Below are 26,298 nucleotides of genomic sequence, written 5' to 3'. Positions count from 1 at the left end.
CATGCAATCGTCGTTATCGCATATCGGCAAATTTTAAAGTGTTTCATGTAAGTTATGCTGAATACGATGCGATATTTGTTTATTATCGCATATCGCGATCTCGCAAATGCTAGAATTGTGCTTGTAAGGTGGCATCCTGCTATCTTATGCGATGCGATATTTCCTAAGGAAAGATTTTATTTTACCTTATCATAAAACTTAGCTTTTTTGGATTTTCTAAGAGGTTTTCCTAAGCTTATGATGGTAAATTTATTCAAAAAGGAAATTTAAACACTACTTTAATTTTTTAGATTTTTTAACTAAGGGTCCCCACTTATTTAGTATTAGGAATAACACTCAATAAGAAGGGGGGTTTTTGATGGCCACAACACTGTCCTATTGGTATATTTTAATTAATGAAGTAAAACGTATAGAGTTTACCAATTTGTGGAACTAAACTATGTGTTTGACCGCAGCATGAGAACAGGAACCCTCAACTCGGCATATTGCAACAGATCTGGTAACAGCCGATCAGCAGGAGGTCACACAGCTCAGAGAACAGATGCCCTGAACTATTCTTGGAGCCGTCCTACTATCCCAGGCATCTGATGCTGATACCGTTCCAACCAATGTATATCTTTGTATCTGCAGTTGCTATGTTTTCAGGAGAACTGTTAATCTCCCTCACGGTGTATAAAACGCAGGTTGATCCTGTGAATGGGGGTTCACCCATCAGCATTGTAAACCTTTCTACCAATTAATAAAAGGTCATCCATTTTTTTGTTTTAACTCTTTTCATGGCTAACGCAGCCTTGATCAGAGAGTTGGTCCTGCTCTTCTGATCAAGTGTTGCGTCTTTGTGTGATAGTTTGTGTTGTTGTTACAATACTTTGTTGTTTATGATTATTTATGCAATTCTATAATTTTATTAATCTTGCATTTATGTTTGGAATCTTAAATCGTGAACCCTTGGTTGGGAAAGATCACGCGTTTGCCCGTGCATATACCTTACGCGTTGCCTTGAAAGGATACGCACCCGGATTGATAAGATTAATTTCGGAATTAGGTAGATAATCACCCCTACTTGGACACCAACACATATCATTCCATGATCTTATTGAATTAGTCCCTAAACTCATGAACCATTTAGGAGCTCTATCCCTCAATGTTGCCGGAAACAATCTCAATTTTTGAGCTTCTAATAAGTAACCATAAGATCTATAGACAATTTCAAATTCAAAGAGAAAGGTTTCCAGATACTCTGATCTCGGATCATGAAATTTTGGAACAAATATGGAGGAATGTTCTTCATGTGCACACTACCATCAGTATCTTGAATGGGAAATCCGAGAGGATCTTCCTAATTGTCATCATCTCCATCCATTTATTCTACATTATTTTCCATCCCTTCTTCTTTTACCTACAAAAGTGGATGGTGATGTGGCTCTTACTGCAGAACATTATCAAATGGGGGGTTGGTTGGTGTTGGAGAATTTTTTTGTTTTTATGATTGAATGAAAACAATAATTCAATGCATTTTTCTATTTTTGAAATGAAATATTCCTAATGCATTTTTTTTTTTTTACAAAAAGTAAAAAGAAATGAATCAACTAGGGAAGAAAAAAATGCATATTTTGACACCTCCCTGACAACAGCGCCAAAAAGTGATGAGCCACAATATTGCAGCAAGAGTGTTGTAACTCCCAGGGATACCGACTGTAATTATCAACCAGGGGTTCGTACAAACTTAAGAGCTATCAACATTATATGTGCAACATATAATGTGTCATTCCTTTGCTGTCATAATGTAATGGAGTGCATGTACTAAAATCAAACCTTAAACTAATTGCAGAAAATGAACTAAAATGGAAACCCTAACCTATTGCAAGAAATAAATTACAAGCAAAGAAACATATTCTAATTTCATAAAGATCATGAACTAATTGTAAATGAAACCTAACTTAACCATATTTATCACATGTGATCATTTAAACTAACGGAACATGGAATCTGATATGGAGAGTGCGCACTATAGTGTGCATGAATAAATATTAAATAACTTTTTCATTTTTATCTTTTTGCTTGAAAAATGTAAATGCTAATCTTGCTTGGTTCTTTGGCAAGGGAGACAAGTGTGGAGGAAAAGGAGTAAAATGGTTCAGATGTCTTGGAGGGAAAATAGGGGCCTAATATTGGCTTCTAGTGATACTTTTTCTCAATTCAAACTCAAAACATGCCACTCTAGGTTTTCCTATAGGATGTCTACAAGAAATACTAGTTCCTACAGGATGTCTACAGGATCCCTTGTTTTATTACAAAAAGCAGGCTAAATTCTTAGGAAGTGGTCTAGAGGGTGGAATGGAGCCTGGGACAGGTGGATAATGGAAGAATAACACATGATGGTGGTGGACACTACCCATAACTTAAGCAAGAGTTTCAAGATGGGTACATTTTCTCAATGGAAATGACAATTTTTTATTATAAAACAAGAACTCAGATTGATATTTTAGTGGATTTTGGCTACATGGGTGGATGAGGCTTGGATGAGGTGAACGAGATGAATTCACACTGAAATGTAGAAGCTCTTGAAACAACACACATTATTGTCTTCATCTATCCACAAATTCATCTATACATGGAAAAGATTTATTAAATAACAGAAAGTTACTTAGTTTAAAAATAAGACATTTAAGAACTAGTCAGCTAGTAAATCTATCAAATGTCTAACCTAATCAAGTGCAAATGAAATGGGGTGATATTTTTTATTAAATAGAATGTTTTTTGATCTAATTCAAGTGGAACCAACTCAATTTGAGCTCGTTAGCATGCTCTAAAAAATAGCATAAATTTACTGTTCTTTGCTAAAAAGGAGGTCCAGAAATCTAGATTTTACAATAAGAAGACTAATCCAAGTAGCTCAATGATTAATATGACCATCTAAATATTTTCCAAGGATTAAATGATGTTTTTGATCCTGCAAAAGAACTTACATCAACCATTTTACCCAATCCTACAACAAGAAATCATTAATACTAAATGCAAGAATGGAAGGAAATAAGAACAAGAGATGCATGTGAATAGGAAGTGAAAAGAAGAAAAGAAAATGATACAAAAGGGCTCTGAGGCTCCTGGGATGGCCAAGCCCAAGGAAAATCAGAGACCTATGGATGAGAACAAGATTTAAAAGTTGAACATGACACCAATCTTCATTATTTTCATCAATATAATTACATCCCTACAAGAAAACACAATGGAGCTGCAAAAATCTGAGTTCTCTCCACAAGAAGACTAATCAAAGTCTCCCTCTAGAGGAAAATTCGAATTGGTACTTATTAAAAATTATTAGGAATCATTCCCCATGAAAGGAGGAAGATTTCCCCACCAAAATCCCTTGATTAGTGGATCTGGTTCTGAATACGAGGAATCTTCATTAAATGGCAGGGAACACATTCCTAGATTTTCTCAATCATTGGAGTTCCATAATTTGTGCCATAATTCCATAATATCTTATTGATTTATTATATAATATTGATCCTCATGCAGTAGGGAGCAATACCCTAAACTATATCCTCCTCCAAATCTTCGTAATCTGCCCAATATTCTCATAATATTCCACAAAAGTAAGTAATATTAGGCACAAATATGAAATTATTCATAAACGTTCATAATGAATATATTAAAGTTAAAAATACGTTATCTAATGCAAAAAAATAGGTTTAATGTGTTCAAGGTTAGTCAGATAGGCCTTAATTTATGTTTAATTCAGAGCCATGGGCCTTAATTTATGTTTAATTCAAAGGCATGTGCCTTAATTTATGTCCAATTTAGAGGCTCATCAGAAAGAGCAACAATGTTTTGCAATTTTGAAACTCAACTGATAATTGTTCCACCTACAGTAAACACATACCTTGTGGTTCTCATCCTGTTATCTCTATCACCTACCATATGTGCATTAACATATCCTATAGAGAAATGTTTGAACTTCCAAAACATAATTCTTGATTTGTGGTACCTCTAAAATACCTGAGAATCCACTTTACTGCCATCAAATGCTCTTTTCCTAGATTTTTCATATATCTCCTTACAACTCCCACTGCATGTGTGATATCAGGCCTTGTGCAAACCATTTCATAAATTAAGCTTCCAATTGCTGATTCATATTGAAATTTACACATATACTTCATCTCTTATTGAGTCTTTAGATATGTTTCCTTACTTAGTTTGAAATGGCTAGCGAAAGGTGTACTAACTAGTTTTGGATTATACATATTAAATCTTTCCAACACCCCTTCTGTGTACTCACTTTGAGACAATATTAATTTGTTATTTTTCCCATCTCTGGTTATTATCATACCAATGATTTGTTTTAAAGTTCCCAAATTCTTCATTGTAAATGAATTTTCCATTTTTCCTTTGAGCACATTTATTTCCTGCATGTTAGACCTTGCAAAAAGCATGTCATCTACATACAATAATAATATAATATAGCTGCCATCATTTTTTTTAAGATAAAAACAATAGTCAGAGTGACATCTAGTATAACCTTGTTCAGACATAAACCTATCAAATTTTAGATACCACTACTTTGCAGCCTATTTTAAGCCATACAAGATATTCTTCAATTTGCACTCTAATTTCTCCTTTCGTTTGAATTCAGACCCATGTGGTTATTGCATATATATTTCTTCCTCAAAATCCCCATGGAGAAAGGTTGTCCTTACATATAACTTCTCAATATGCAAATCTTCTACTGCCACTAGACTTAAAATAGTTCTGGTTGAAGTCATTTTAACAACAGGAGAAAAAAAATCCATCATATTTTATATCTTTCTTTTTTGTAAAACCCTTCACCACAAGTCTAGCCTTATACATCTATTTTCCTCCATCTTCTTCCTTTAACCTATAAGCCCATTTATTCTACAATGTTGTTTTACCTGTACGCAACTTGACTAAGTCCCAATTCTGGTTATGTATGAAGGAGTCTATCTCTTCTTCCATAGCTTGGTCCCACTTCTTCTTGGTTTCTACCTGCATTGCTTCTTCATATCTTTTTGGTTCACTAGAATCAGTTAACAATACATAATACAATGAAGGACAAGATCATTCAAGGGTCTACTTATCCTGGTAGATCTTTTAACACCACTTTCAGGAGTTTGAGGTGCCTGTTTTTGTTGTGGTTGTTGTTGTTATTGTGGTTATTGATCATTACGATTTATAGGTAACTTTACCTTTTTTGTGATCTCGTCAAGTACGGTGTTTTCTTTGGTTTCTTTTCCCTATTTCTTTCCTTGCATTTGATCCTTATACAAGAATTTTTCATTGAATATGACATCTCTTCTCCTAATGATTTTGTGATTTTCATAATCATATAAGTGATAGCCAAAATCATTTACACCATGTCCAATAAAGGTACATTTTTAAAAATTTTCCTCCAACTTTGTTCTATTTTCCTTATTGATGTGGACAAAGGCTTCACAACTGAAACTCTTTAAAAATGAGTACTTTACATTTTTACATGTCCATGCCTCCTTTGGAATACCACCATCCAAGGAACTTGAAGGTCCTCTTTTTATTAGATAAACAATGGTATCTACAGCATCTACCCAAAATTGTAGGGTAAATAATGCATGCAATCTCATGCGCCTTGCACATTCAATGATTTTCCTATTTATCCTTTTTGACACTCCATTTTCTTGTGGTATTCTTGGAATTGTCTTCTCTCTACAAAATCCATGCTCTGAACAATCGTTATCAAACTCTTTGTTGTATTATTCACCTCCATTTTCCAATCAAAGATACTTCAACTTATTTCCTGTCTCATTCTTAACCAAATCTTTCTATTTCTTGAAAGTACCAAAATAGGTTAAATTTATTTTGAATATAATAAATCCAAGTTTTCCTAGTTGCATCATCAATAAAAGTAGCATAATAGTAAGAGCCAACGAGAGATGATACCTAAGCAGGTCCCCATACATATTTATGCACAAGCTCTAATTTTCGATTTTATTTTCCTTCCCAACTCTAATAAATCTAACTCTCTTTTGGTTTCCATAAACAAATTTTTCGCAGAAATCCAAATTAACATGCCTCAAACTTGGGAACAAATCTCTTGAGTGAAGAATCTGCATCTCCTTCTCACTCATGGGTCTGAGCCTATTATGCCAAAGTGTCATATATGCTCCTATAGAGGTTAAATTATTAACAAAATTAGAAATACTATTACATAAATACAATGTACCAACATTTTCTCCTTTTGCTATTACGAGGGCTCCTTTAGTGACATTCCAGGTTTTGTCTATAAAAGTAGTTACATAGCCTTCACCTCCCAACTTCCCTGTTGAAATTAGATTTTTCTTTCGATCTAGAACATGCCTTACCTCCTAATTAAATATCCATTGGTTTCCATTCTATTTCTTTATAAAAACCTTACCCATTCCAAAGATTTTACAAGGGTTTATGATCACCCAAACAAACTTGTCCAAAATCTCCTTGAACATAGTCATGAAAATATTTCCTATCAGGTGTGGCATGAAATGAGGCCCCTGAATATACCACCCATGCATCAATAATATTCTCTAATGAAAGAATCAAATCATCTTACAACACATCACCTGTGACATTCGATTCATGATTGTTCTCTTGTTGTCCATCTCCTTCTTTTCCCTTCTGAGATTTATAGTCTTTCTTCAGGTGTCCTTTCTTCCCACATTTCCAGCACAATATCCCAGATGTAGATTTGGATCTTACTTTTCTTGACTTATTGTGATTTCCTAGGCTCCTTCCTCTTTCCATTTTTCTTCCCTTAGTCTTTGCAGTCAAATCATTACCTGATGTCTCGCCAAAGATTTTTAATCACATTTCCTTGCTAAGGATGGCATAAAGAATATCATCAAACTTTAAAGTACTAGATCCAAAGACAGAGTTACTAATGGTCACAACTAAATCATTCCAACTTTATGGTAATAAGCACAGAAAAATAGAGCACTAACTTCATCATCAAAATTTACCCCTATATAAATTAATTGACTCGTAACTGTATTAAACTCATTTAAATGAAATATCCACCTTTTGACATTTTCATATTAAACAAACACTTCATAAGAAATACATTATTTGAGGTTGAGGGTTTTTCATATAGTTTCACGAAGGCCCTCGTTATACCTTTCATCATTGTTTCCTTTGGAATATTGAAGGTTACCAATGCCACCACGAAAAATTGTATTGTTCGTAATGCTTTTCTGTCATTAATCTCCCATTCTTCATCTGACATCCTCGAATTCTTTGGATTTCTTCTCAATGGTAGGTACATACTTTTTTTATCCAAATAATCTTCCATCTACATCTTCCACAACTGTTAGTTTTGGCCCTTAAATTTCTCGACCCTAAACCTACCATCTTCTGCCATTGTCCCCACTCGAACCAAGAACCCTTCTCTCATATGCGTTTATCAGCTAAATAAACCTTCAACTCTTATACGAGTTATTATAAATTAATTAACGGATCAATGAAATACACAAAATATTGCGGAAACAAAAATATAGAAATGCATAGAACAAGAGAGACACAGATATATGTGGTTCACCCAAATTGGGCTACGTCCATAGAGAAACAACTAGTCCTTCCCTTTATATTATCGTGAAAAATGAAGAGATATAACTTATAGCAGATACACTGTAATTTCCTCTTCACTCTCATAGTCTCCTCTCTCTTTCTCACTTAAAATAGTACATCCACAATAGAATTCCCTCATATAAACTGAGGGGTTTCCTTCTAGGGAAAAAAACCCTTAATTAAACATAACTTCTACCATTAGAACATATGCCTAATGAACGACCCAGATTGAATATGAAATTACAATATTTTACAAGGTAATTTTTCATCTATTTTTAGCTTCCAAGGCACTTCCCCAAAATCCCCACCAGGGGGGGCTCCAAACATGCAGTTGGGGATTCGGATCCAAATGTGGCTGAAACAAGACCTCTGAATGAGGAAGATAATCAGGCTCCACACCCAACAAAATGCACACAAATTGAAATGAAACCTAGTTTCCTCTTAGTGTTCTAGTTATAACATTGCCTAATAGCCTAATAATGATTAACTTTGATTCCAACTCTTAACTGTTGAGAAATATAGGGCATTCATTATGGTTATTTTATTACGTGATTTCTCTTTAACATTGTGTCACAACCCTGGTGAAAATTTCATGTAATAAAAGTTAATAAAGGCAAAACAAGATGAATGTTGGGCAAAGATATCCTAGTAGGCATCACTGGATGTGTGTTTTGGCTAAGGAAATTGGCAAAGGCTAAGGCTAAGGCATTAAAAAGGAAAAAAAGGAATTTTTGGCACATATGTTTATGAAAATAGAGGAAATTATGAGAAAAGTAAGGTGAAAGGTCATAGGTTTCATGTGAGGAGGAAATTTAAGGAAAATTTGGAAAATGAATAAATTAGAGGCCTCATTAATAAAAAGGCTTCTGAGGATTAGTTGGTAACCTTTTTTGAGTTCAAGTTTGGAGCTCTCTCATTATTCTCTCTCTCTTTCTATCACTCTTGGTCACTTAGTGTTTTCTTGGAGCACTCTAGAGTTGGAGAAAGGAAGCTAAAGCAAAGGGAAAGGAAGGAAAACAAGTTGGATCGTGGAAAGGAAAACAGGATTAAGCAGCTTCAACAATAATACTTATAGGTAACCTTTTGCATGTATGATTTCCTAGTTGGTTTGGACATGCATGCCTTTGCACGTTGGTGTATAGTTCTCTTGTTTAAAATATTCTTCCAGAATTATCGCATCCATTATTTTTAGAATCGACGTTTCGAGCCATCCATCGTGGCTCATCATCAGGACAGATCTCAAGGGAGTTGGATAAATAGAGAAGTGAGTTATGTGGAGAGTGAAACTTTGTAAGCCAACCATGCTATTATTTATAATGATAATTTTAATTAAATTTTTTTTTATTGATAATCTTAATAATTCTAATTAATTTTTGTTTTAAAACTTTAATTAATTCTAACTAATTTTATTTTTATGTTAGAATTATAATAAGGATGTTTAGATTTCCTTTTTAAGATTTTAAATTTATTAATAATTTTAATTTAGTTAGTTTACATTAACTAACTAAATTAACATTAGTTAAAATTAAGATTATTAATAAATTTAAAATCTTAAAAAGAAATATAAACATCCTTATTAGAATTCTAAAATAAAAATAAAACTATTTAGAATTAATTAAAGTTCTAAAACAAAATTAATTAAAAAACAAAAAGTAATTAAAATTATTAAGATTATCAATCAAAAAAAAATTAATTAAAATTATCATTATAAATAATAGCATGGTTGGTTCACAAAGTTTCACACTCCACATAGCTCACTCCTCTATTTATCCAGCTCCTGTGAGATCTGTCCTTCACATTTATAGATCTATCCTGATGATGAGCCACAGTGGATGGCTCGAATGTTGATTCTAAAAATAATGGATACGATAATTCTGGAAGAAGATTCTACACACAGTACAAATCGCAGAAGCCTCAAAACAATCATTCTCTTGTTGTCAGTGGCATGGTTTTTTCGGTTTATGACTATGGGTTTCAGCCTAGCCTTGCATTTTTTCGGATGCCATGCTATGTTGGGATGTTTATCTCCATTTTGAGCTTTGGTTTGTCAAATTGATTTTGTAATTTGAGGTGAAGGTGGTCTCAAGTTTCATTCGCAAAGGCCAAGGAATCTCTTGACTGATTTTGGTGGGATATAAGGTAAAGCCCAAGGGAGGAGTCTCAATCTAGGGCCTAGTGATCTAGGTTTGGATTGTGGTAAAGTCTAAGAGACAGGTTTTGATTTAGGGCCTAGTTATCTAGGATTGGATTGCGGGAAAGCCTGAGAGACAAGGAGAAAAAAATTCCTCAAGGATAATGATGGATTCCGGATGGCATTCCAAGTTCGGTCTGGTTATAATCGGAGCATTGATTTTGGTGTGATCACAGTTCGCTGAGGGTGGAGGTGGTTTAACCTATGGATTCCATTTATTGTCCTTCGATTGGTTATTCTATGAGACCCCACATTCATTCTTGGAATATGGCACAGGGGTGATTGGCTGAAAGAGAGAATTGGTTTAGCCATGTCTATGGTTAGGTGTTACGTGGAAGTCCCGAACCTAGTTGGATTTGCCTATGTTTAATAAAAGCTAAGATCTCTTAATTTTTCACTTTTTTATATGTGGATTTAATGGTCGTCATATATCTTATATTTATATGGTTTTATGATAGTTATAGTCATGGTTATATGATTGGTTCATGTCATAGTTATTTCATGTATTTACTTGTAATCGTTAAATGGATGGATGGAAGACCTAATTGATGATATAATAGTTCAATGGAGAAGGAGGTGATCCTTCTAGTTATGTTTCATAAGTTCTTTCAGTCATTCGTGCTCTACCTTGTATCCTATACCTGTAGATTACATTGATGTCAAGTATTTGACATAGTGTTAGTCCCAATTGGGGATGCTCAAGCCTAGTACTGAGATTGAATTTTGATTTGTTTATCTTGTCATCATGTCTTTGATGGATCTTGGAGGTTGTAACAATTTTTGGGCAGAGGCTGGGATTTTGGGCTAGAAAAGTGGCTCAAATATTAGGGACATTGGCACAGGTCATGACACTTCCACATAGGCCTATGAGAGAAAATTTGGCTTCTGGTCGTTGTCTTGCCTATAGCACATTGAGAGTGATCAAGGGTTAAAAGTCTTAAATCATCAGTGGAACTAAGTGAATGGATGTATGAATGGATGACATATCTTATGAGGGTGTTTTTCCTAATGTGGAGGGGATTGTTTAAGGTGTTCCATCGATTCCATTTCCTTAAGGTCAAAAAGGAAGTTGATTCCCTTATAGTAGCCTCTATCGTGGCATGTTTACCACAGTTTTTCGGTTGCTTGGGTAGACCTAGGAGGACAGGGTGTTACAAATTGGTATCAGAGCGTGGTTGCATCTCCTTGGGTGAAGGTGCTTGGTCATGCATTCATGTCAATTGCATGTGCGTCTCTTACACTTGCATTCAATGTGCTTGTTACATTGCATCATGTTGATCATGATTGTAGTAAGGTTATCATGAGGAACTTGAATTTGATGTTGTGAAATGCATCATTAGAAGTATATGACTGGTTATATGATTATATGTAGATTGATTACATCCTTGTATGTTGGGTTGCATTCTTGGTTGTGTGATTACATGTATCAGTCTTGTAGGTTGCTTACAAGAATTGATCACTCATGCTTGACTACATGCATTTATGCGTATGTGTAGTTGATTAGGCATTGCTTACGCATATTGAGAGTTGCATGTGGCAATGTGTACATTGGATTAATGGTTGTTGTCATGCATGAGGTCATACCATGCATTTTTGATATGTCCTTGCATTGATGACTGGACCTGTTATGAAACCAGCTTAACAAAAGATAGAAAATATAGATCAACGCCTTAGAATTTAGCCTCTTCGAGGGGGCAACCTCCTTTATATTACATAAATGAACAATTCTTGGATGATTCAAATGACAAAATCTCCTTTCTATATATAGGAGTCTAAGGAGTCACAATATAACCCAGCCGACCTAACCATAATAATATAAAGCGACAAAAATAACAATAGAGGGATTCTATGGGGCATAGTAATAACAATATGGGGGAAATAGGGGCACAACAATATTAATAAGGGGTATAACTACAATAGTAATGGGGTAATCACTAGTATTATAGGGACCCAACATGCCCCTCTCCTTCAAAAAAGTGTTGTCCTCAATGCTTGAGTAGTTTTGGATACTTCTGCATAAAATTCTCATCCTCCCATGTGGAATCTTTAGCGGATAAGTTCTTCCACTTGATAAGATACTCCGAAATTGATCGATTTTGTAGCTGTCGAGTTCTTGTTTCTGTGACAGCTTCCGGTTCCAATATAATGTTTCCTTCCTCGTCAAGTTCTGGAAATATTGTTTGAATTGGGAGCTTGTCGCCTATAACCTTCTTTAAACATGAAACATGGAAAACTGGGTGCAATCAAGAAGCTGCAGGAAGCTCCAATTTGTATGCCATAGTACCAATCTTTTGCAACACCTTGTACGGACCATAATACTTTGGTGATAATTTATTATCCTTCTTAGCTTGCTTGAGGGACATTTGCTTATATGGTTGTAGCCGTAGGAATACCCAATCACCTACATCAAAACTTCTTTCACTGCGATGTTGATCTGCCTGTTGTTTCATTCTATTATGTGCCAACACGAGGTTATCCTTTAAGAGTTGGAGGACTTGTTGTTGATGTTCGATGTGATGTTCCACTGCCTGAACCTTAGAATTTTCTCTTAAATATGATGTGATGGATGGTGGTTGATACCCATAAAGTGCCATAAATGGGGTCATTTTTGTTGTTGTATGGAAGGAAGTTTTATACCACCATTCAGCCAGAGGCAACCATTTGACCCATTGTGTCTGTTTATCAGATACAAAGCAACGAAGATATCCTTCCAAACATTTGTTTACTATCTCAGTTTGCCCATCAGATTGAGGATGATAAGATGAGCTATGAGCTAACTGAGTACCAAGACAAGAAAATAATTTTGTCCAAAAATTTCCAGTGAAAATGGGATCTCTGTCACTTACAATAATCTTTGGGTTTCCATGTAGCTTTTGAATTGTTTCCATAAATGCAGTAGAAACTGTACTGGCTTTAAATGGATGTGATAATGCACAAAAGTGTGCATACTTGGTAAGTCTGTCAACTACCACCATGATGACACTCTTTCCCTCAGACTTGGGTAAACCTGTGATAAAATCCATTGAAACCTCCTCCCAACGTTGGCTTGGAATGGATAAAGGTTGTAATAGACCCAGTGTCTTAATTGTTTCAACTTTATTTTGTTGGCAAACCAAACATTCCGCCACAAACTTTTGAATATCTGATTTAAGGCCATCCCAAAAAAATTCCTTCTTAACCCTGTGGTAAGTTTTTAAAAATCTTGAGTGCCCTCCTAAGGGAGAAGTGTGCAATTCCATAAGAATCTTTTGTTTTAGCTGGGAATTCTTACAGAGGTATAAGCGATCTTTGTACCATAACGAATCATTTTGCCAGCTAAATGTATCAGACGTACTGGAATCTTGTTGTAACTTTCGAATAAGTGCCCACACTTCTTCGTCATTCTTCCATTCCTCCCTTGCTTCTTTTATCCAATCTGGTTGGATAATAGAAATGGCGCACAACAATGCTTCCACATCCTCATCCTTTCTTGAGAGTGCATCTGCCACCACATTTTGCTTCCCTTTTTTGTAGATGATTTCAAAGTCATAACCCAACATCTTTGTGACCCACTTTTGTTGCTCTTCAGAGGATAATCTTTGTTCTAAAAAGTATTTAAGGCTATCATGATCCGTTTTTACCTTGAAGTGTCTTCCCATTAGGTAGGGTCGCCATTTCTTAAGTGCATGGAGTATTGCCAACATTTCCTTCTCATAAATAGCTTTGCTTTAAAACTTTCCCTTGATTGGACGACTTTCAAAAGCAATGGGTCTTTCATCTTGCATTAGAACAGCACCAATTCCATTTCCTGAAGCATCACATTCCACAATAAAGGTTTTTGTGAAGTCCGGTGTAGCTAAGACCGGTGCTTGGCACATTGCCTCTTTAAGATGTTCAAAGGCCTTTGTTGCTTCCGGAGTCCATGAAAATGCATCTTTCTTCAATAATGTTGTTAGAGGTGCTGCTATTCTCCCATAATTCTTAACAAACTTGCGATAATACCCTGTCAACCCGAGAAATCCTCGCAGATGCTTTATGGATGTGGGGATTTTCCATTCCTTAATGGCTTTAATTTTGCTAGGGTCTACCTTAACTCCTTCATGAGATACAATATGACCCAGATATTCCACCTCCTGGACTCCAAAGAAACATTTGGATCTTTTTGCATATAATTGTTTCTCCTCCAATAGTTGTAGCACCCTGTCAACATGTTCAACATGATCCTTCCAAGACTTGCTGTAGATTAGTATATCATCAAAAAATACTAACACAAATTTTCTAAGGAATGGTTTGAAAATTGAATTCATCAAACCTTGAAATGTTGAAGGTGCATTGGTAAGGCCAAAAGGCATGACCAAAAATTCATAATGACCCTCATGAGTTCTAAATGTTGTTTTCGGAATGTCTTCAATCTTCATTCTGATTTGATGATATCCTGAACGAAGATCCAACTTGGTGAAGTAAATTGATCCATGCAATTCATCCAGTAATTCATCAATGACAGGAATGGGGAACTTATCTTTAATAGTGAGCTTGTTGAGCTCCCTATAATTCGGACACATGCGCCATGATCCATCCTTCTTGTGCACCAATACTACTGGAGCAGAGAAAGAACTTTGACTCGGTTGAATTATACCAGCCTCTAGCATTTCTGCAACCATACGTTCAATTTCACTCTTTTGGACATAGGGATATCTGTACGGCCTGATGTTTGGAGGAACACTTCCTGGAATCAGATGAATAGCATGATCATGATCACGCATAGGTGGGAGACCTTTGGGAGTCTCAAATACCTTGGAATGATTGTCCAGGACTTTTTGGAGATCTGGAGAAATAGATGATTCCAATGTGGAAACATCTAGCGAACATAATTGTGCAATTACACCTCTTTGCTCCTTTTTTAGAAGCTTTGTCATACCATTAGAGCTGATTATCTTTCCTGGTTTCCCTGCAATACCCCTTAATTCAACTTCCTTTCCTTCCGTAGAAAATTTGATGAAAAGTTCTTGAAAATTAAAAGCTATTGTACCCAAGGATTGTAGCCATTGGACTCCTAGTACAACATCAGCACCTCCCATTGGAATGGAAAGCATTGGGCTAGTCAATACATATTCTCCCATGGATAGCTTGATATTATGGCACTTTCCAGAGCAATTTATTGTTCCTCCATTTGCAATCATCACTTGACACTCTGGTGCTGGATATAGGAAGCAATTCAATTCTTTTGCTACCTTACAATGAATAAAATTGTGGGTGCTTCCTGAATCAATCAACACTATTACCTTTTTCTTCTTGATTTGTCCTTCTATCTTGATGGTTTGAGGAGTGGTAATTCCCACCAATGCATTACAAGATATGGTCGGATTTATTTGTTCTTCATCTAGGCTTTGTTCCTGGAGTATATCCTCTTTTTTTGACCTTTCTTGCTCCTTTTCTTCTTCCTCTTCACAATCTATGTAGAATAATTTCTTCTCAGCACACTTATGACCTTTAGTGTATTTGCTATCACAACTGTAACAAAGCCCTTTTGCTCTTTTTTCTTCCAATTTTTGTGGTGTCAACCTTATAGGTTGTGGAAGACTAGGGGCAACAACACTTCGTCTTTATAGTTGTGAGTGGTATGCTTCCTGGTTGCCATAATTTTGCTTTCCATTTTTCTTGCTAACCTGAATGCCTTCTCTAATGAATCAGGTTCCCAAAGGCGAACATCATGTTGGATATTATCCTTTAAAGACCCTATGAACACATCAATCCTATGCTCCTCTGGAATATCTTTTACCCTTATGTTCAATTTTTGGAACTCCTCAATGTGCTCCATTATTGAACCCTTTTGTTTGAGACTTATCAATTGGCTAAAAAAAGTGTTGCTTTTTGTATCCTCATAATGTGCTATCAATTCTTCCGTAAAAATTTCCCAAGTGATAAATTGTTTACGAGAGAAAAGCCATTGATACCATACAAACTGATTTGGTTCCAAATATAAAGTTTCCATACGTACCTTTTGTGTGTTTTGCACATTATTGAGATCGAAGAATTGCTCCATCTGTAATATCCATGTGGCAGGATCCTTGCCATCAAACTTCCTCATATCGATTTTTGGAATATGGTGAGTCTTCGATCCAACATTAGAGTCTATGGAATCATGATTAACATTTCTTTTGTTCTCATCATGAGTTTCCTTTAGTACCCTTTCACCATTAGTGACCATTTCTTGTAGCAACTTATTCATATTTATCTTCAATTCTTCCATCTTGTCATCCATGACATCAATTTTAGGTCCATAGCATTCACCTTAGATTCCATGCCATCCATATTAGCTTCTACACCTTTCTTTAAACAATCCATCTTAGCTTCTACACCTTTCTTTAAACCATCCATCTTAGATTCTGTTGCTTTTTGTGCAAGTGACACTTGTTGCACTTATTCTTGTAATTTTGATATATCATATAGCATTTCTTCTTCTTCTTCATGAGTCATGCTAGAGCTTTTAGGTTCCTTACTAGGTGTTTGAATTTTATTTCCTCGGGGCATTAGTTACCGATAATAATGCTCTACTAGCCCTTTGAATTCCTTCAAAATAAATTTTCAAACCACTCTTAAGCAAAAAATTTAAAAAAATCTACACACCCTTTTTTCACTTTGTAGGAGCTCGATATTGCCTTTGATGTATCTCTATATTTTTAGATCATCCAGTTCTGAAATTGCAACGTGTGATAGCTCTCTGTGTCCTCTTTCCAATGCCACCAGTCTGATCCAGTTTGGATTCTCCAAGGAAGAGATGTGAAATCTCCCATAGTGACCTGATTATAGACTAGTTCAGTAGAGCGAACTTGTACGACATGTCATGAGTCACTGTTTTGACCTTTGGATTTGAAAAATGCATACAAGAAACTACAATCCATCCTTTTTTTGTAACCTCTTACGAAATTTAAATCCAATCCCTAGAGAGAAAGTTATGACGATTTTCCCTAGGTCACCGGTTTGGAATGTAATTCAGGAGTCTGCAAAAATACCAACTTCCTCAGATCATATCTCCGCAAATATAGCGTGAAAAGCTCTGAAATTCGGACCTGAGGTTCAACACATTTTCTTCTCAAATGGGTTTTTTTTCAACTTCTGAAACGTCTCAGAAAAAAAGTTATAGCAAAAATTCTATGATGACCTGTTTGGAGCAGCGAAACCCTAGAATCCAAAGCTCTGATACCAAATGTTATGAAACCAGCTCAAGAAAAGATATAAAAGATAGATCAACGCCTTAGAATTCAGCCTCTTCGAGGGGGCAACCTCCTTTACATTACATAAATGAACAATTCTTGGATGATTCAAATGACAAAACCTCCTTTCTATATATAGGAGTCTAAGGAGTCACAATATAACCCAGCCGACCTAACCATAATAATATAAAGCCACAAAAATAATAATAGAGGGATTCTATGGGGCATAGTAATAACAATATGGGGGAAATAGGGGCACAACAATATTAATAAGGGGTATAACTACAATAGTAATGAGGTAATCACTAGTATTATAGGGACCCAACAGGACCCTAACTAGAGTGATTTTTATGTGTTGTTACATTTATTTTCATATGTCTATATTATGTTATGATTATGTTATACATGTATCATGCTAATTTGATGATCTTGCAGAAAAGGTATCCTCCCTGAATTATGCTAAGGTAGGCTAGTTTATTGTGATTTGGCTTAGCTGACATAGTATGCCTTATAGGAAAGATATTAGATGGCTAGCAAGGTGGTAGACTACATATAATTTACCTATGCATTAGATGGGCAGTGTGGTGAGGGGTGCTCTTTTGACTTGGAAAAAACATTGAGAATCCTAAAGGAAGAAATAAGGAGTTGCAAAGTAGACAATGACAAAATCATACATGCACAAGAGAAACAAGCAAAGGTGAATGCGATACTACTTCAGAGCTTATCTGATTTGCAGTGACGTTGACCACTTCGGATCAGCCATGGACATGAGGACCGAACTAATGGGGCATATGGTAGTAGGTCTCCTAGTAGACACAGGTCAGATAGATTTGACATGACTAGATATGGAAGGTTTTTGGACACTCCGGATAGGAGAGGTGATGAACACAGGTACTATTCCAGTTCTGGTTCTGATGGGCATCGTGATCATATTTGTTATCATCCTTACAGGTGGAGTGATACAAGATACTTCCTAGATGATTTTAAGAAAGAAAAGCCACCTCCCTTTGATGGAGAGGTAAAGAAATCAAAATATGGAGCGGCATGGTTGCTTGGTATGAAGAAATTATTCTGATTGCATGTTTATTCAAAAAACATGAAAGCTAAGATAGCCACTTTTAGTCTCAAAGGTAAAGCATATATTTGGTGGGAAGATGTTAAGAATTTCAAAGGTATACATGAAGATTATTTGAATTGGCATGTGTTAGCAAGGATCTTCAAGAAGAATAACTTGTCAAAAAGATACTTTGATGACAGGGCTAAGGCGTTTTATGGCTTTTATTGACCACAAGCAAGAGAAAGTTAATGCTTCTGCTCAATATTTAGGTGTTTTTTATACCCAATCGAACTTGCTCTATGATAAGATACCAAATGATCCGAGACCCTTGAGTATTTTTCCTCCTCCACCTAGTAAAGAATCTCATGTTGCCGATGGAATTATAGGTTTTTCCAGTTCACAGTCAATTTTTGTAATCCATCTGGTATTGCTCTTACCTCTCCTACGCAAAACCCTCCATCCCATCCTCATGTAGCTTCTGCTTCCCATATAAATTTCGTCTCATCTGATGAAGGAAAGTCTCAATAGCAACCTGGAAGCAAGAATAAAGGTAAAGGTAACAAGAAAAAGGATTCCTCACTGTGGGATAAACAAACAAATTCGTCTTCCTATGAGAAATGAAAGCCTCGATACCGATGCTTGATTTGTAATGAGGATCGCTTTACACGTGATTTTCCACACCACACTGAAGTGAATCGGTTTGTTAAATCATCCACTTCTCCCGACATGTTGACCGACCCATTTCCCAATTAGGAGACTCATATGGTTTCCCGGGATACCTCTTCCTCTAACACATTTTTTATGCTTTCCTCCTTAAAGCTTAAATTTGATGTCATGTTGGCCACTCAGAATAAGGACTATGGTAATGCAAATCCATCGAATAATCAAGCTACTAATTAACCTACTAGTTCGACACCACCTTTTCCTAATCCTGTTCCACATCTAGTTCCCATGGAATTGACCATCAAGCATCCAAAGGGTGTTCTCCATAAGTCAACTTTCAACCCTCGTTTGAGAGCCACTAAAAATTACAATGTAAACGAAGACTTGGCTCAGTCTACTTCAGTTACATCAACTCTTGAGGTGTTTCAAAACTTCCCCACATAAAAGAAGGCCTTGTTGTCAGATATCGAATGTGTGGATCTGTCGAATTCCAACCTAGTGGTTTTCTCTCATGAAAATTATACCCCTTGACTTTAAGCTCAATTAGGTTTTATGATTCAGCTTGTTATCCATGATTAGAACATTCATTGTTATATTGTGGATGAGAAAGCCTCGATGTACATCATGTCTTTGTCTTACTAGAAGACGATTGGTTCACCCCAACTGAGTCAACCGACCACCACATAAAAATCCTTTATTGGAAGGACATACAAACATTATGGGATTTTTAATTTCCTTCAAGTGGAATTAGGGGGCAAATTCATCTCCGTTGAAGTAGAAGTTATCAATGGACCTCTAGATTATAATATTCTATTGGGACATACATAGGTTTATGATATGATTATCATCATTTAAACCTACTTCTAAATGATCGCCTTTCCTCATAAAGACAGGATCATGGCCATAAATCAACTCACTTTTTTCGCCTTTGATTCCAATGTTACTAGAAGTGTGTCTCTTGTAGGGGAAGCCCTACATTCCTATTATCATGTTAGAGTTGGTTTATTGAAGGACTCATTGCTTATGGGAACCTTTTTAGTGCCTCCCCATCTCCTTCCTAGTTCCTCCCCTTTGGTTTCTTATATCAACATGATATCATCCTCTACTATCCTCATCGATCCATGGATTGTACTTAATGAAACTGACATCAAAATTTTTAAGCAAAGTATTTCAGTAGAAATCACATAAGAGAATTTTTTTCGCCAACGCATTTTGAACCAACAAGTGTGGTTCATCATCAGGACCAGATGAAAAGGGAGACCATGGAAAAGACTTAAATGGAGAAAAATGTAGAGGGATAATTTCAAGTAACAACTCTATTTGAACAATAATATTTAAATTATGATATTAATTTATTAATATATTAAAAACAAATATTAATAAGTCCATTTAATTCTACATTTCTCTCTATTTAAGCATTTTCCATGGTCTGCCTCTTCATCTGGTCTTGATGATGAACTACACTTGTTGGTTCAAAATGCATCGGCCAAAAATTTCTCTTATGTGATTTCTACCAAAATACTTTTCTTAATTCCTTATGGATCACAGAAACCTGAATACAAAAACCAAAAGTTTTGTCGATTGAATGTCACTTAGTGCTATTGAGCAAGATTATGAAGCCATCTACTTGGTTTGTGCAGCCTATACTTTTTCTTTGATAAATTGGGTAGATCGATCACTGGATTATGGCATACCCTCTAATCCTCTTGCGTACATTCTCTACCGACAAAAGCATCATCGAAACCATGATGTCAGACGATGTGGCATGGAAAAAACATCATCATCATTCCTCCTTCCCACGTAGCATTGAAGATAATCTCAGCGATGTGTATCTACCTAATTTTTTCGAACCCTTTATGAATTTCATCTCCATTCATGAGATCGACTCTATATAGAACCTTTCAAATATTGAAGAAACCTTTCCTCTTGATATTTCTATTAAACCAGGAATAGTAAAAAATTTATACATCGAAGCATCTTGTTCTCCATTTGTAATGCAGATTTATCGAACCCTTTTTCGCAAGTTCAAAGATGTCTTTTCCTAAACATATGAATAAATTCCGAGTATATACCTAAACATAGTAGTGTACAAAATCAAGATCTATCTTGATTCCAAACCCATCTAGTAGCGCCTCCGTCCGATCCATCCCAAGAAGGCTCTTGGGATAAAAGCTAAAATTAAAAAGCTTCTTCGAGTTGGTTTCATATACCCCATTCCCTTAACTGATTGGGTATCGAACATTGTCCTTGTCATGAATAAACAAGGCACGATCTGAATACATGTCAATTACCCAACCCCATTTATTGACTAGATTAATGACGACTGCACTGGCTATGATATTTATTCATTTATGGATGGATTCTCAGGCTATAATCAAATCAACATTCTCCTGCTCGAGCAACCTAAAACTGCATTTATTTGTCCCTAGGGTTTTTTTGTTATAGAAAGTTTCCCTTTTGATTTAAATAACAAAATGTCCATGCTTCAACGTGCGATGGATTACACTTTCCATGATATCAATCATATCATGTAGTCCAATCTGGACGATCTCCTTGCTCACTCCAGGCGTAGGGATGATAACCCTATGCATTCTGGGCCATTTTTCTCCATTGTAAACATTATAGCATTCAACTTAACCCACACAAATGTGTGTTCTATGTTGGTTTTGGTCGAATTCTTCGTTTTTTCAATTCGAAACAAGGAATTTGTATTAATCCTTTAAAATTTCAGGCAATCACTGACTTGCCTGCACCTTCCTTCCTCGTTCAGTTACAAAGACTTCAAGGGAAAGATAACTCCCTTAAGAGGTTTGTCCCTAACTACGTTGAAATGAACAAAGGATTTACTTGCTTACTGGAAAAAGGGATTCCCTTCCATTGGGATGATGCTCCATAGAAATTGTTTGATGCCTTGAAAGATGTACTAGTACTGGCATCTCTCTTATATCCCCGTGACTATCAGTGCGACTATTTCATGTACCTAGTTGTCTCCATCTCTACTATCGCTATGGTGTTGGTCCAAGAATATCATATGGGGACTGAAAATCCTATTTATTATTTTGAGTCAGAACCTCAACAATACTGAGATTGGCATACTCATGTAGAAAAATTAGCTTTGGCAGTCGTTCAAGCCATCCAGTGATTTTTCCATTACATCTTGCTTCACAAAACTATGGTCATTTCAGATTGCAACCCTATGACATACATATTGTCACATCAATTTTTGGGGGTAAAATACTCTAAGTGGATCATTATTTTCCAAGAGTTCGACTTGGAATTCATCAAATCCAAGTTGAAGAAATCCCTAGTTTTTGTCGAGCTATGTGTGATCTCCCTTCCCTTGATGTTGAATCTAGATCTGAAGACTACATCCCAGATGAGACATTGTTTCTTATCTCATCATCTAACCCATTGTATGGAGATTTTCTTATCTATCTTCAGACCCAGACATTCTGACCTAATACCTTTCGCTCAGAGTAGCGACGTATCCAATACCAATCCCTAAATTATGTGATTATTGGTGACACCCTTTATTGTCGTCATAGCGACACGATTTTACGGAGGTTCCTCGCTCTTCAAGAGGCCAAGAAAGTCCTGAATGAATGCCACTCAGGGGCATCCAATAGACACTTATCTAGTTACATTGCCACACAAAATATCTTACGTATCGGTTACTTTTGGCCCACCATTTTCTACAATTGTATCCTCGTAGCCCGAAAATTTCATACGTGCCACATCTATGATCAAAAAATATGCATTCCACCTGATCTATTGCATCTCGTTGTCGTCATTGGTTCCTTTGCCAAATGGGGTATCGATTTTATGACAGGTTACCTACATTTGGTCGAGAGGCATGGCTATATTATTGTCGATGTTGACTACCTTACCAAGTGGGCAGAAGCGATGCCTACATTCAATAACATTCGCGAAATAGGTGCTCCCTTTTTCTTTAACCATGTGACTCCTAGGTTTGGTTTTCCGTAAGAAATAGTAACAGATGATGGGAAGCAATTTCGAAATCATATGATGACCAAATTTTTAGTCAAATTGGGACTTTCAAATGAAAATTCCACTGCCTATTATCCTCAGGCTAATGTACAAGTTGACATGATTAACAAAGTTCTTAAGACTATTCTTCAATGCATGTTATGGGTCCACAAATTAGACTAGAACTTTCTTCTCTTTGTTTCCTTGTGGACATACCAAACCTTAGTTAGAACTGCTACCAAATTCACACCCTTCAAGTTGGTGTAGGGTGAGGAAGAGATCCTCCCCATTGAATGCGAAATTTCATCGCTAAAACTAGCTATGAACTTCTTCCTGCTACTTCCGTACAGGAAGAGCGTCTCTTACATATAACTCATTTGGATGAATCATGGTGTTATACCACATTACCCAATGAAGCCCATAAAAGACGCATCAAAGGGCAATATGAAAAAACTGTCAAGCCTAGAGTCTTCTCAGAAGGAGATCTGGTTCTCTTATACGATTAGGAGGCTAACAAGTTAGGTCCAATAAAGTTCCAACGTATGTGGTTGGACCCATACATAGTCAAGTGTGTCCTTGAAAAAGGAGCTTATGAGTTAGTAGACCTTTATGGAGTTCCACTGGTGCAACCTAGAAACAGGCTCAAAAAATACTATGCTTAATGCCATGTGTAACACATTGTGTACATATTATTTATGGGTGTGTTGAATGTGTTTTTCAGAGTTTCCCATGGTTTCTGTTGATTCTTTCTACTTTTGAATTGTATATGTCTACCTCTCTCGAACCGTATATTGGTTATATCGATGGTGTTATCCATTGTACTCGAAACCTATCATTCGCGGCATGGGCTATATTTGCTCCAAATGGAAAGCTAGTGAGTATGCAAGGGATTTGCATTGGTCACTCTACTAACAACATCGTTGAGTATAAGGTAGTGGTTGAGCTACTATTTTAATCTATTTCATATGGTATCCGACGTATAGGCATCAGACTTGACTCATAGCTCTTAGTACTACAACTCGCTAATATATTTTTAGTGAGAAATCCCACCATCCTTCGCATAGTTTTGAGAGTGTGTCTTCTAGAAATACATTTCAATTTCATACAATATGAAAATATTTCTAGAAATCTAAACACATTACCAGATTCCCTACCTAATTTTGTTTTAGATCGACATTTGCAACGAATGTAAATAACTTCCAACTCACTTCATATCATATTGAAAGAAAAATAAGAATTAGGAAAACTAATATATATATCTATATATATATATATATATATATATATATATATATATATATATATATAAAGTTTGTTTTTACAAAATGTGTGCCTCGAGACACATATGGCTACATCACCCATATAAAAACTACATGGAAAACATCTAAGTAGACAAATCAGTGGTGCTCATGATAAAATGACACAGCATGAGCTATCTTGGGCAGTAATCGATGAATACGACGAGGCACTCTGATTGTGTGTCACTGAAGTCACAATGGAAGCTATTTGATCGTGGCCTCATCAATCTCGTGTGTTAGCCCTTCCTTGTGGTGCTCCACTTTGAAAGGATCTCAACTACCTCAAGATCTCGTAGTGCATCTCGTCCTACCGCAGCAACCTGTACTAGTATCATTACCTCCTCCTGTGGTTGTCTCTCTTTGCGATAGAGATATGTATCACCTATTGGTTGAACAGATCCAACATATGCATTAAAACATCAAATTGTTTAGTCTGGGGAACATCAAAAAACACAAAAAAATGTAAAACTGTCAAAAACTTAATGGGCGAAGTATCTTACCTAAAGCATCTCATTGCTCACCCTCAGGAAACTTGATCTCAGGATCATCAGAGAAATCCATCCCTATGTAAGGATAATCATCAATGATTATGAACTATCTGCACAGCTACCCAAAGAAGGCTGGTGAAAACTTGATTGCTGATGGGCCTACATGTCGGCTCATATGGCCTATCCACCTCCTCATATGTGGGGAACTCAGATTGATGGGCTCCAGTACAAGCTACTGAGGTTGTAGTAATGGTACCCTCTCTAGAGACAAAGAGACTAAGATCATGCCACAGCGGAAGTTCTTCAACTTCGCCTCCTTTGCTTTAGTAAGTTGTTCCTTCAAATTCGCTAAGAAACCCTCACTCCAGTTGAATATTTTCGGCTCTAGACACTCTATCCCATACTACATGTATGATTTTCTTACTACATGTAGTTTTGAGATGCCTTCCAATCTTGCAATAATGAACAAGATCATTCTCAAAGGTAATTGGGCCATGTCCTTTATGTTCATCTTTCCATTCCTAGTAGGAAAGGCTCAAGGTTTGCAATAGGTAGCAATATAGTATTTCACCATCTTACCACCACTTCTTCCACCTAGAAGAGAGATGGGGGCACCTCGCTTTGACAATCTTGTTAGAAAGTAAATATCCTCTACTTGTATCTCAAGCAGATTATCCCCAAACCTGAACGTTTGTGCTTGAAAATCCCATGAACGGACAAGGTATTTCAACAAATCCATTTGTTTTCTCATATGAGGAAGCCAGGAGAATTTCAATAACCCACAATTTTTTATAACCTTGATGGTAGTATGGTTGTTTGCCGCATTCAAATTTTCTTCCTCATGTCCTCTTTCTCTCCAAATGAATGTCATTTTGTGCTAATGGGTACCTAAAACTTCAACAAGAATTCCATTAGGTTCTTTACCATGCAAAAAACTTGACAAAATTTGACACAAAACTAAAAGAAAACTTATATAAATGTGTCCAATGCACCCCAACAATGTTTACCATAGCATTGTACCTCTGCTTGGAATATTTTTCTACCTAGGTGCAACACAGTTTTCAACACAAGGGGGTGCATTGGTCCCAAAGCATTTTTTATAAACCGCAGGGGCCTCAAAACCTTAACAATTTTGCATGAAAACATTAAAATGGACTCTAGAAAGATAGAGAAAGGTTTCAATTACAACCTGGAAGCGACAACACTCGAAATGGTTCCCTGGATTGGTCACAATTAGTTGCAGAAGATTGAGGGAAAAAGGGCACCAAATACTCCTTATAGAAGGTAAAATGAGAAATGGTAAAAATGAGAAGTCATTTTGAATATTTATGGTTATTTTTCTCATTATTTTATTCGTTTTTATTGTTTTTACCTTGATGTGCTTCATTTTTACTATGAAATGGGTATGTTTAATCATTCTTGTGGTGTTTTGAGCAGGTCGAAAACTATTAGCAGGTTTTCATTATGTTTAAACATGTTACTTTCACCACATAGTACACTTTTATCTCTTTTTTGAGCTGTTTAAATCTACGTAAAGGAACCCCCCATAGAGTCCTCTTTGAGCTCTTTTCAGACTACCAAAATATGAAAATATTGTCGAGCACTTGTCTTTTCGAACTAGTAAAAGTAAATGAGAAGGATTCTACTCAGTATAAGTTTAAACCTTTTATGGACTGAGATGGACTAGCTACGAAAAATGAATACCTTAGTTGAAAATGGCTAAGAGGTTCTCTTGGGTATTATTTTCTACCATCTCGGACCTAAGGGACTGCCCATGAAAAGGGACATCTAGAGTTTTCTTTTTTGCCTTTTTTTCAAACTCTATAAACAT

This window comes from Pinus tabuliformis, chromosome 2_2 (genome assembly GCF_031772625.1).
Source record: "Pinus tabuliformis cultivar Carrire ecotype Pingquan chromosome 2_2, CPIR1, whole genome shotgun sequence".
Classification (NCBI taxonomy): Eukaryota; Viridiplantae; Streptophyta; class Pinopsida; order Pinales; family Pinaceae; genus Pinus; species Pinus tabuliformis.
The sequence above is the reverse complement of the archived record's forward strand: the minus strand, read 5'-3'. Positions refer to the sequence as shown.